Genomic DNA, 9,831 nt, shown 5'->3' with positions numbered 1-9,831 from the left:
CTCCAGAAATCCAAGTTTCCTCCTCATGTGCATTTCCCATCCCATTCCAAACCTTGTTTGATCCATGGGAGTGCCACAGCTCAGCATCCTTAAGGAATGAACAAAGAGCTGGATTCCAGCGGGACAAGGGCAGGAAAAGCCATTTATTGGAAATCAGCTCCAAAGATTGCGGAGTTCTGAGGTGACAGGGTTTGTTTTGTGGCACTGAACAACATCCCAGCCCAGCAGGGCCAGGCAGGCCGAGGGTGATCCCCAGACCATTCTGGGATGGCATTTTTGGGCTGTTCCCAACAGCAGAACTTCCCAGGAATGCTGGAGGAGGGGGAGCTGCCCACCAGGCCACAGCAACAACTGGCTTTGCTTTGAGGTTCACATCTCCCCCCACAACAATCAGCACTCCCAGCTGGGCAGCTGGCACCAAAAACAGCTCCAGGAAACCCAATCCCACTCAGCAAGGGGAAAAGATTCCTGTTGGGAAAACAGGGAGAAGCTCCTGCCCTAAAAACCTGCCCTTCCATACCTCCACAGGTACCTGCTGGGCTTGCTCCCTCCAGGTGTTTGAGGGTTTAAAATACACAATAATTTCACCGAGAGGAAAACCCAGGCTGGGCCCCACCACAACATCAGCCACAGAATTATACCCTGTGCTTCCTGCAGCAAGGAGAATTTGCTTCTCCATTACCCAAAAACGACACAGCTGAGCTCCGTGGCTTGAAGTTAACATCACTTGGAAACACGAGGAGGAATGATTGAAGGATTTAAGCAGTGAATTGCAGTGATTCTGTTCATGAAGTGTCTTGGTGGCTTTTAAAACATCTAAAAATTTCTTTAAGTTTTCTTCAATTAAAAATCAAATTGAATAGCATTTCTTTAATTCTAAGCGCATCTAATTATCTTTATGCTCACATCTAATAATCCAGATTCTTGTTTGTGGATGTGAATTTGAGATTATTAAATTATCATGAACCAAATATTAAGCCACACATAAAGATCTTAAAATGGGGCAAACTAGAAAAGTTATTAATTAATTAAATGACCAGAATATACATTATTCACCCAGCACCACTAGATAATCTTTAAGGTCCTTTCCAACCAAAGCATTCCATGAATCCATGAACCCTTCTAGGAATATATTTAAAGAGTCTGAAATGCTTTCTAGAGCCAAACTCCCCCAAATTCATAAAATAAAAGGAAGCAGTTTGATCAGTAGAGATAAAATAAAAGGTAGGGAATGATTTGAACATTATTTTGGTACATGAAAAGCACTTTCCATCCCCACAGCTGCAAAACCCAACCGAGTGCCCAGGTTTAGCTGAGCAATGGTGACATCATTCCAATGATTTCTTTAAGATCCAAGAAATTATTGTCCGCAGGAGATGGGGCTGGCACTGAATTCCTGTCAAACCCAGCTCAGGCGCTGAAGTGAAGCTGCATCTTTGGAAGGTTTGCTTGTTTTTTGTTGTTTTGGGGTTTGTTTTTCTGCGTTTCCCTAATCTTTGTCCACGTAACCATTCTGTTGTTGTCTAAGAAAATAAATCACAGAGCTCTTGTCTGGAGGGGCTTGGCCTGGGTGAAGCAAGCAGCAGGTCCAGGCACATCCAGGATGTCTCTGTGTGCTTCAAAGAACCCCAAACCGCAGCGGTTACCTCAAGGTTTGAGTCAGGAAACGTCTTCACCCTCACTGGAGGGGGTGGCAGCTGATCCTCTGCAATTATTGAAGGTCTGATGAGCTGGAAGAATAAAACTGTTATTGAAAGGTTGGTTAGGATCAGGGAAAAGAGAGGAGATCATCCAAAAAGGGGATTGGGTGATTTCTGCACACACTTTTTGTACTTAAAGGACTGAGAGTAAGAACTAGAGGGAGTCATGGCATCCTGGAATGGTTTGGGTGGGAAGGGATTTAAAAATCATTTATTCCATGGGTAGGGACAACTTCCACCATCCCAGGGTGCTCCAAGCCCCGTCCAACCTGGCCCTGGACACTTCCAGGGATCCAGAAGCAGCCACAGCTTCTCTGGGAACCCGTGCCAGGGCCCCTCCACCCTCACAGGGGAGAAGGTGAAGGCTGAGACACAAGAACTGTGGTCCGAGCCCAAGAAAAGCAAATATTCCAATGTTTTGTTCAGGCAGGGCTAGCCAATCCTTTTGAAACAGCACATTGGAGCCTGAATCACTTTTGGATCCTTTTGAAAATCTAATTGCATTTTGATACACAGAGATCATTAAACACGGAGGTGGTGGGTGAAGAAGAATAGAAAGCAACATTCTCCTTAAAATTCAGAAATAACATAAACTTCATGGAATGAACGCACTGAGCAGTCCTAGGAAGACACCTCTGGGTACTTGGATTGGGTAGAAATTAGTCTGGATGAAAATAAGACCAATCCAGCAGCAAAAACATCCCTGACAGGCTAATGTTCAATTTAAATAAACAGTTCTAATGAGATCTGTTATTACCTGCTATTTTGTCATGCTCTGGCATGCAGTCCCAAGTCTAATGTTTCTAAATGCTGTCATAAATTTTTTCAGCCTAATCTGCTCCTAAAGATTTCAGCTCGTGTCCCTCCTGGTTCCCAGTAAATTATGGACAGTGTTGAAGCCTCTGAGGGAACCTAAACCTCTTTTAGAGAACCCCAGAACACCAAACCCAGGCTTTCCTCACCTCACAGGCTGCTGTGACTGTGAAGTTTTATAAAACTGTTCAGATGGATGTGCCAAGCACCCAAATTTACATAAAATATACACAGAAAATCACACAGTTGATCCAAAATTACCTATTTAGTGCCCAAAGAAGGGAAAAAAGCTGCAATAACCTGTGTCCACTTTGACCCTGGCATGATCAACGGGTAAAAAACCCTTCAGGTGAAGTCCCTCCTGTCCTTCCAATGCTGGTCCGAGCAGCTGTGCCCAAGTTTTGGGTGGAAAACCCCATTTCTGGCAGTTCCTGCTGGTCTGAGCAGAGGCCTGGCCATGGCCTTGTCCCTGAGGGCATCTTCACCTGCTTGAGAGGGAAAGGGAGCAGGAGCTGTGTCCTGGCCATCCCCTTGATGTTCATTGTGTCCTCAGCCTTGTGTGTGCATGGTTTTGGGAGGATCCCAGGCTGGTGATGCCCTTCAGGTGAGTTCAGGTCCCTGTTCCATGGTTTTGCTCTTCCATGGCAGAATCCAGCCCAGGGTGTTTTGTCCAGACCTGTCCTGCAGGAACTGCAAACAGCTCCACTCATTCCAGTGGATTTGTGGTGGGTTAAGTTCATTTCTGACCCACAGATGGGGCAACTGAGAGGTGTTTTTAAAACTTTGATTCCATTTTCAGTCTCCTTGAAGGATGAGACACTACAGATGTTGTAATTCATTACATCACAATCAGAAGCCAATTATTTCCTAATTACAATACATTATAAGCATTTATTGGCCTATCAACTTTAGCCACACCATGCTGCAAATGCCTTAATATCAAAAAAATAATTTCCCACAGATTTGCTCTTAATTTTTTTAATGAGAAGTGGTATCTGCAGGACTTTGATAGATCAAGGGAGCTGAGAATCTCCCACTGACCCAGAAAATGATGGGAATGCTCAAATTGCAGCATTCAGGGTTGTGTTACATCACCAGCACCTCCCTGCTGCTCCTGTGCAGGGAGAGAGGCACTCAAAGCTGGGAAACTTGGAGGGAAAAGGGAAATAAAAGAATAAAAAAGAATAAAAGAGACTCCTGGGTGATCCAGTTTAGGGTTTGGTCCAGATGTGGTGACACAGCTCGAGGATCATGTTGTGATGCAGGGAATGAGGGAGGAAGACCAAAGCTGAACAAAGAATTTTGGGTGTTTAAGCCCCTGAAATAAAGCTCCAGGCAGGTGGTGATGCTTGAATAAAATACCAGAGATCTGGAACCACTAAAATTATCCAACAGTTGTGAATTCTGCTGGCTCTGGTCAATGGCTTTGCTCCAGGACCCCAAAAACCAGGCCCCAAATGCTGTTCAGAGCTGGAGCTGGAAGGTTTGGGAATAGAGGGGAGCTGCTGTTCAGCACAATGTGAGGGATGTCACCTGCTGGAAAAAGAACCAGAATTCACATTTCCCTGTGAATTGTGCAGTGTTGAAACCCTTATCACTGCCATGCAGGCAGCTAAAGGCATTGGGAACACATTTTTGGGGGGTAAGAAGCTTTTAAACTTCTTTTCCTGTGGTGTATAATTCTGCACAAGCGTTGTCACTCCCACAGTGCAAACAGTTTATTCAAAGGCTGAGAGGAGTTTCGCTTTTCCACCAAGGTCAGGACAACTTTGGCGTGCCCTGACAATCCCCGAGCAGGTAATACTTCTAATGCTTTATTAACACAGACTGGGGTCAATAAACACTTTGTACTGCCCTCCTCCCATATCTCCCCACGTAATTCCCCAATCCTGCTGCCTAAAGACCAGAGGGATTCCCAGCCCCAAGCCAGGGAAAGCTCAGCAGTTCAGCTCCATTTCAGCTCTTTTTAAGGCCACCGTGGCTGCCACCTTGATAAATGCAGTTGTTACTAGGAAAGAACAAAATCCTTTAATCATTTTCAAACATTAAATTCCATCATGTCTGGCCCGTAAATGTAAAGTTCACTTTCCAGGAAGGATTTACCAAAGTCGATACCTTGTGCTGGCAGAACGTTCGCTGTACATTTAGCAAAATGATTTTTCGGGGGAGGTTTTTGATACGCTCAGCTCCACAACTACAAGCATGGCCTAATTTGCCCCGAGTGGCTGCAGCTGAATGTTGTCATCTGTCCCTAATAAGAGATTTGTTTGTCCCTATCCCGGGATAGTTAAAACTGCAAAAAAAAAATTAAAAAAAAATAAAAATTACTCGAGCTCCAAGTCTGTTCTCCCTCCCCATGCAGCCTCCAAAGCCTGACGTCTGTGCTGGTTTCTCAGAGGCAATGTTCAACATCTGGTGCCGAACCAGTGGGGTCAAATAATGTTCTCACCATTTAGCGTAATTAACTCCAACCGCCCGTCTGCTGCACGGCCCCGCCGCAGCCAACACAAGCAAAGCCGGGCCAAGGCGAAATTTCTGCTCATTATTAAACCCAAATCTAAGCACTTGTCTGTCTGTAAAAACAGAGCAAAGGGAGGAAAACTGAAACCAGCGAACAGGGTCTGAGGTTTCAATAAATGTCAGAGAGCGTCAAGTCTGTTTGGATTGCAAATTATTGCTGGCTGATGGTCTATTATTTTACAACTGGCGATTGCTGTCAGGAGGTGGGGAGGGGGTGGAGGGAGAGGGTGCTCGAATCCCAGCCAGAGGGGAACAGAAGTTGCAAAATACTGTAACAATAATTTAAAAGAAAACCACCAAAGGCACTTTCATGCTGGCTAAATTTAGAGTTTTCGTCGGGTATCTCTTCGAAGAGTAAAGAGGGCTTTGATGGATGTCCCATCACCAGGGACAGGTTGGATGGGGCTTGGAGAAAGCTGGGATAGGGAAAGTGTCCCTGCCCATGGAGGAGGTGGGATTGGACTGGTTTTAAGGTTCCATCCCACCCAAACCAGTTTGGGGTTCCAAATCCAAGTCCCCTGGGATAGAAACCACCTCCAGTTCCTCTCTGCCATCTTTCTGCTTCCAAACACCATTCCCAGGAGAATGAAGACAACTGGAGAACCATGAAGATACAGGGATGTCCATCCCACCCAGACCAGTCTGGGGTTCCACGATTCCAAGTCCCCTGGGACAGGAACGACCCCCAGTCCCTCTCTGCCATCCCTCTGCTTCCAAACACCATTCCCAGGAGAATGAAGGCAACTGGAGAATCACGGACATGCAGAGTAAAAAAAGCCCATCCCACCTCCCTGATGTGCTTAAGGTGAGCTCATATCTTGTCGAGCAGAGATAAGAGAACTTTTAAATGGTTCTTAGACTCTCTTGGTAAATGAATTAAAATATGAATGGGTGGTTGCCTATTGAAATAGAATGGAGAGGACACGTTATCATACAATCCCAGAGTGGTTTGGGTTGGAAAGGACCTTAAATTTCATCCCATCCCACCCCTGCCATGGGCTGGGACACCTTCCCATGGTTGCTCCAAGACCTGTCCAGCCTGTCCTTGGGCACTGCCAGGGATCCAGGGGCAGCCACCAGCAAATCTGGATGGATTTGACTCCCACTGACCACAAACACAGAGGATCAGACCCAGTTTGTGAGGAGAAGGGAGAAGCTGAGGGATGAGCTGATGGATGTCCAGAGCCACACAAAGGCCAGGACACCAACGTGCCCCAAAGAAGGGGACATTGTCCTAATGCCACAAAAATCTTCCAGTTGCTAAAACCTGTTGGTTTTGGACTCTACCAAACAGCCCAGCGGAGCCCATGCCATGTGCAAAACAATCAATGAAAACATCCTGCAGTTAATGGGGGAAAACATTTCCCCCAACAATGGGTGATTCCAGACCCAAATTTCTCAGCCAGCTTTTTTGGAAGCCAACCAAGCCATTGAATAGAACTTTACAACTCAACACAGGCCGGGCAGCTTTGAAATCTGTGAAGGGATGAAATGCAGGGAGATGTTTTTACATGGAAAACATGGTTGCTCTTGTTCAATATGTGAGGTGGCCTAAAATAATTTGCAATTTTATAAAGCGAGAATAAGTCTTTACAGCCCACCTATTTTTTTTTAAATTTTTTTTTTCAACAATGCAAAATGAAGAATTCGAGTTTGAAGACAAGAAGGCTTTAAATGAAATATAAATATTCACAACATGGCTGTTTGGTGCTATAGGAAAAAGCAAATTTTATTTTTTTTCTATTTTTCTCTCCCTAAATTAAACCTGTGTTTTGCAAAGCCAACAAAAAAAAAAAAAAAAAAAAAAGAATGGATTCATGGTTACAAAAGAGTGGTTATGCTCTCCTGTGCCCAGCACCTCCTCCTCTCTCCCTCACACGCACACAGCCACTGGTAATAAAACTGTAACTTATGATTTCGCACCAATAATATCCCACGAAGGGTGCCTCGATTTTCCCCTGGAGCAAAGGAAAGAGGCCAAAACAATCAACGTCTCTCTTGTGCAGAGCCGAGCTTGGGCTCCACTTGGACTCCGCTCCGTGTCCCCCCTGAGCCTGTGGAATATTCTGTACCTGCCAAACTCCTCAGCCCCAAATGGGATGGTGACCCTGGAGCTTTTGTTGGCCCCTCTCAAAGCCGGGGAGGAACGTGGATCACCCGAAGGTTTCTGTTCCACCAGCCCAACAGGATCTGTCAGGCAGAGCTGATCAATATTTTCCCAGTGCAGAAACCTTCTGCTGTGAAATCCAAAGGTTCTAAAGACGTATTTTAACTTTTCTGGCTTTTGTCAAAAATGATCCCAGTTCCTGGAACACTTTGCTGTCCCCTCACTTGCTTTGACTGTGGATTGCAATGACTGCAGGGGAATTTCTCTTTCTCGTCGATCTCTGACTTGGGTCAGCTCACACAGAACTCGAAAATTGAAAAAAAAACTGAAAAAAACCCTCCTGGGATGGGAAATCTCAGGGAGCAGAGGGTGCAGGAGCTGCTGCACACCTGGCAGGGGTGAGCTCCGTGCTTTGGAAGGATTCCTGCTTATCCACACTGTGCAGCACGAGGCACTGCCCAGGGGAGGGGAGATGTGCTCTTTGTAATGCACAGTAATTAAATCAGCTCTAATCAACTGCAGCATCGCTTTGGGAAGCATCCATGAGTGAAAGGCTCTTTTTTTTTTATTTTAGTATGAGTTTTTCTCATTAGTTACACCAAAGCTGCATTTAATTCTCGTCCTGGCTGAACTAAACTCAGATGAACAGAGCGGGCTGAGAATAAACATTAACTCTTCCATTTGGAACTGCCCCTGGAAAGCTGAATATCAACAGAATCCCAGTCAGACCCCCTGTGACCAAACATGCACTTAAAGAAAGAGTAAACAGCCAAACCTCCTCGAGCTGCTTTGGCCCCAGCCCTGTTCCTTCCCTTTGGCACTTGCTCCCTTGGAATGATGGATTAACAACTCCGAATTTCAGCAGTTTCTCTTCCCCCTCCCTGCATCGGGATTAAGTGTTTTGCTGTAATTAGTTTCTAATCGCTGTGTCCAAACCATGGGAGTAAAGGGGTGGATATCCATGGACATCTCAGGCAGGAGGGAGTGAATTTCCCCGGGAAGAGAGGCTGACCATGTTTAATGAGCACTTCTGGCCTGACAAATGGCTGTGTAGAACGCTTCCTCCCTTCCCGTGTGCTCCCTGCGTGCCTGGGCCCTCGGAGTGCCAAGCTCTTCACTTCTGGATTAAGTATCACAAGCTCCACAATTATTTTGTCTCCTTGTCAGATGCTCGCTGTGGAGAGAGGCCGCTGCCTTTGTTGCCCGCCTGGGTGGTGTTAATGGGCTGCTCAGTCACCCCAGACACACAGAACCATCAGGGATTTCTCAGCTTTAGGGAGAAAACCAATTTTTTCCCTCCCATCAGTACCCCCAGCTCCATTCCATGTGCAGAATCTTGGAATGGAATCGTGGAATGGTTTGGGACGGCAGAGACCTTAAAGCTCATCCCATTCCACCTCCTGCCATGGGCAGGGACACCTTCCACCGTCCCAGGTTGCTCCAAGTCCTGTCCAACCTGGCTTGGGACATTTCCTGATGAACCTGGATTTATCTGCAGCCCTTTGCAGCCTGAATCTGCAGTGAGCCCTGCCCACAATCTCTGCTGTGCTGCTGAACTGCCCAGAGCTCAGGAAATCCTCAGTGACCCTCCATGACCCTCATGAGTCCCTTCCAGCTCAGGAGATTCTGTGAGGTGAATCTGTGAGGTGAATCTGAATCAGGACTGGGTGAAAACCTGAACAGAACAAATCTTCACACCACATTTTACTGCTGAAAGATTTGAAACTAAAAATTCAGCGGATTCCCATTGAAATGTGACCCCCAGAATTGCACCAGCCTCAATAAATCTCATTGTCCTTGGCTAAAATATCCTCGGAATAATTCTCCAGTTTTAACCAGGCACATCTATTAATTGGCCTCACCCAGATGAGAAAAACACTGGGAAAGAACATCCCTTTTATTGGACCTTCAAAACTTTTTCCAGCCAACAATTTCATCCAAACTGGGGCTTAACATTTAAAAGTTGGACTTGGCACCTTAAGATCTGTTCGATACAAAGTTCGGGACAAACCAGAAGAAAAAAAAAGGGAAAAAAAGAGATTGTTGAACAAAACCTGAGCTGAGCCCATGATGGATGGACCCTTTCTTTGGTCTCATTCAGCACTGAAACCACCCGTTGGCTTGGCCACCCTGAGCTCAAATATTATTTAATGCTGGCGTAAAAAGAAAATAATAATTCTGCAGTGTGAGTGTTCCACAGCGCGGCTTCCAATTCACCTCTGGCCTTCCAGGCTCTGGGCAATGATTCATTTTCCTCCTGACAGGAGGGGCACAACATTCTCAGCGCTTCTTGGGTGGAAGAAAGTTTGCAGGAAGCAAATCCACAGCGAGCCATTAAACTTGATGAGGATTAATCCCCTCCCTCACTGGTTTCATGTCCAAAACGCATCGATGGCTTGGAGGGTTGAGCTGGAGTCCCCAGCTGGGAGCAGAGCTGTGATCTGGGGGTTTTGGGGAGTGTGTATGTACGACCTAGCTAATGGTGGAACAAACCCCAGTGCTCTGGGCTTGGGGAGTCCCACTCCAGCAATAACAGATTGTAAAAGATCAAGTTTCAGCACAATTAGCTCCTGGCTGCAGTTTATTACCCCATCGGAGATTTAAAACATGATTTTTTTTCCCCCCACCTACTGCATTCCAACAATACTTAAGTGTCTGGAGCTGACACTGTAAAACAATAATAGAGTGACA

This window comes from Ammospiza caudacuta, chromosome 19, assembly GCF_027887145.1.
Source record: "Ammospiza caudacuta isolate bAmmCau1 chromosome 19, bAmmCau1.pri, whole genome shotgun sequence".
Classification (NCBI taxonomy): domain Eukaryota; kingdom Metazoa; phylum Chordata; class Aves; order Passeriformes; family Passerellidae; genus Ammospiza; species Ammospiza caudacuta.
Note: the sequence above shows the minus strand (reverse complement) of the source record.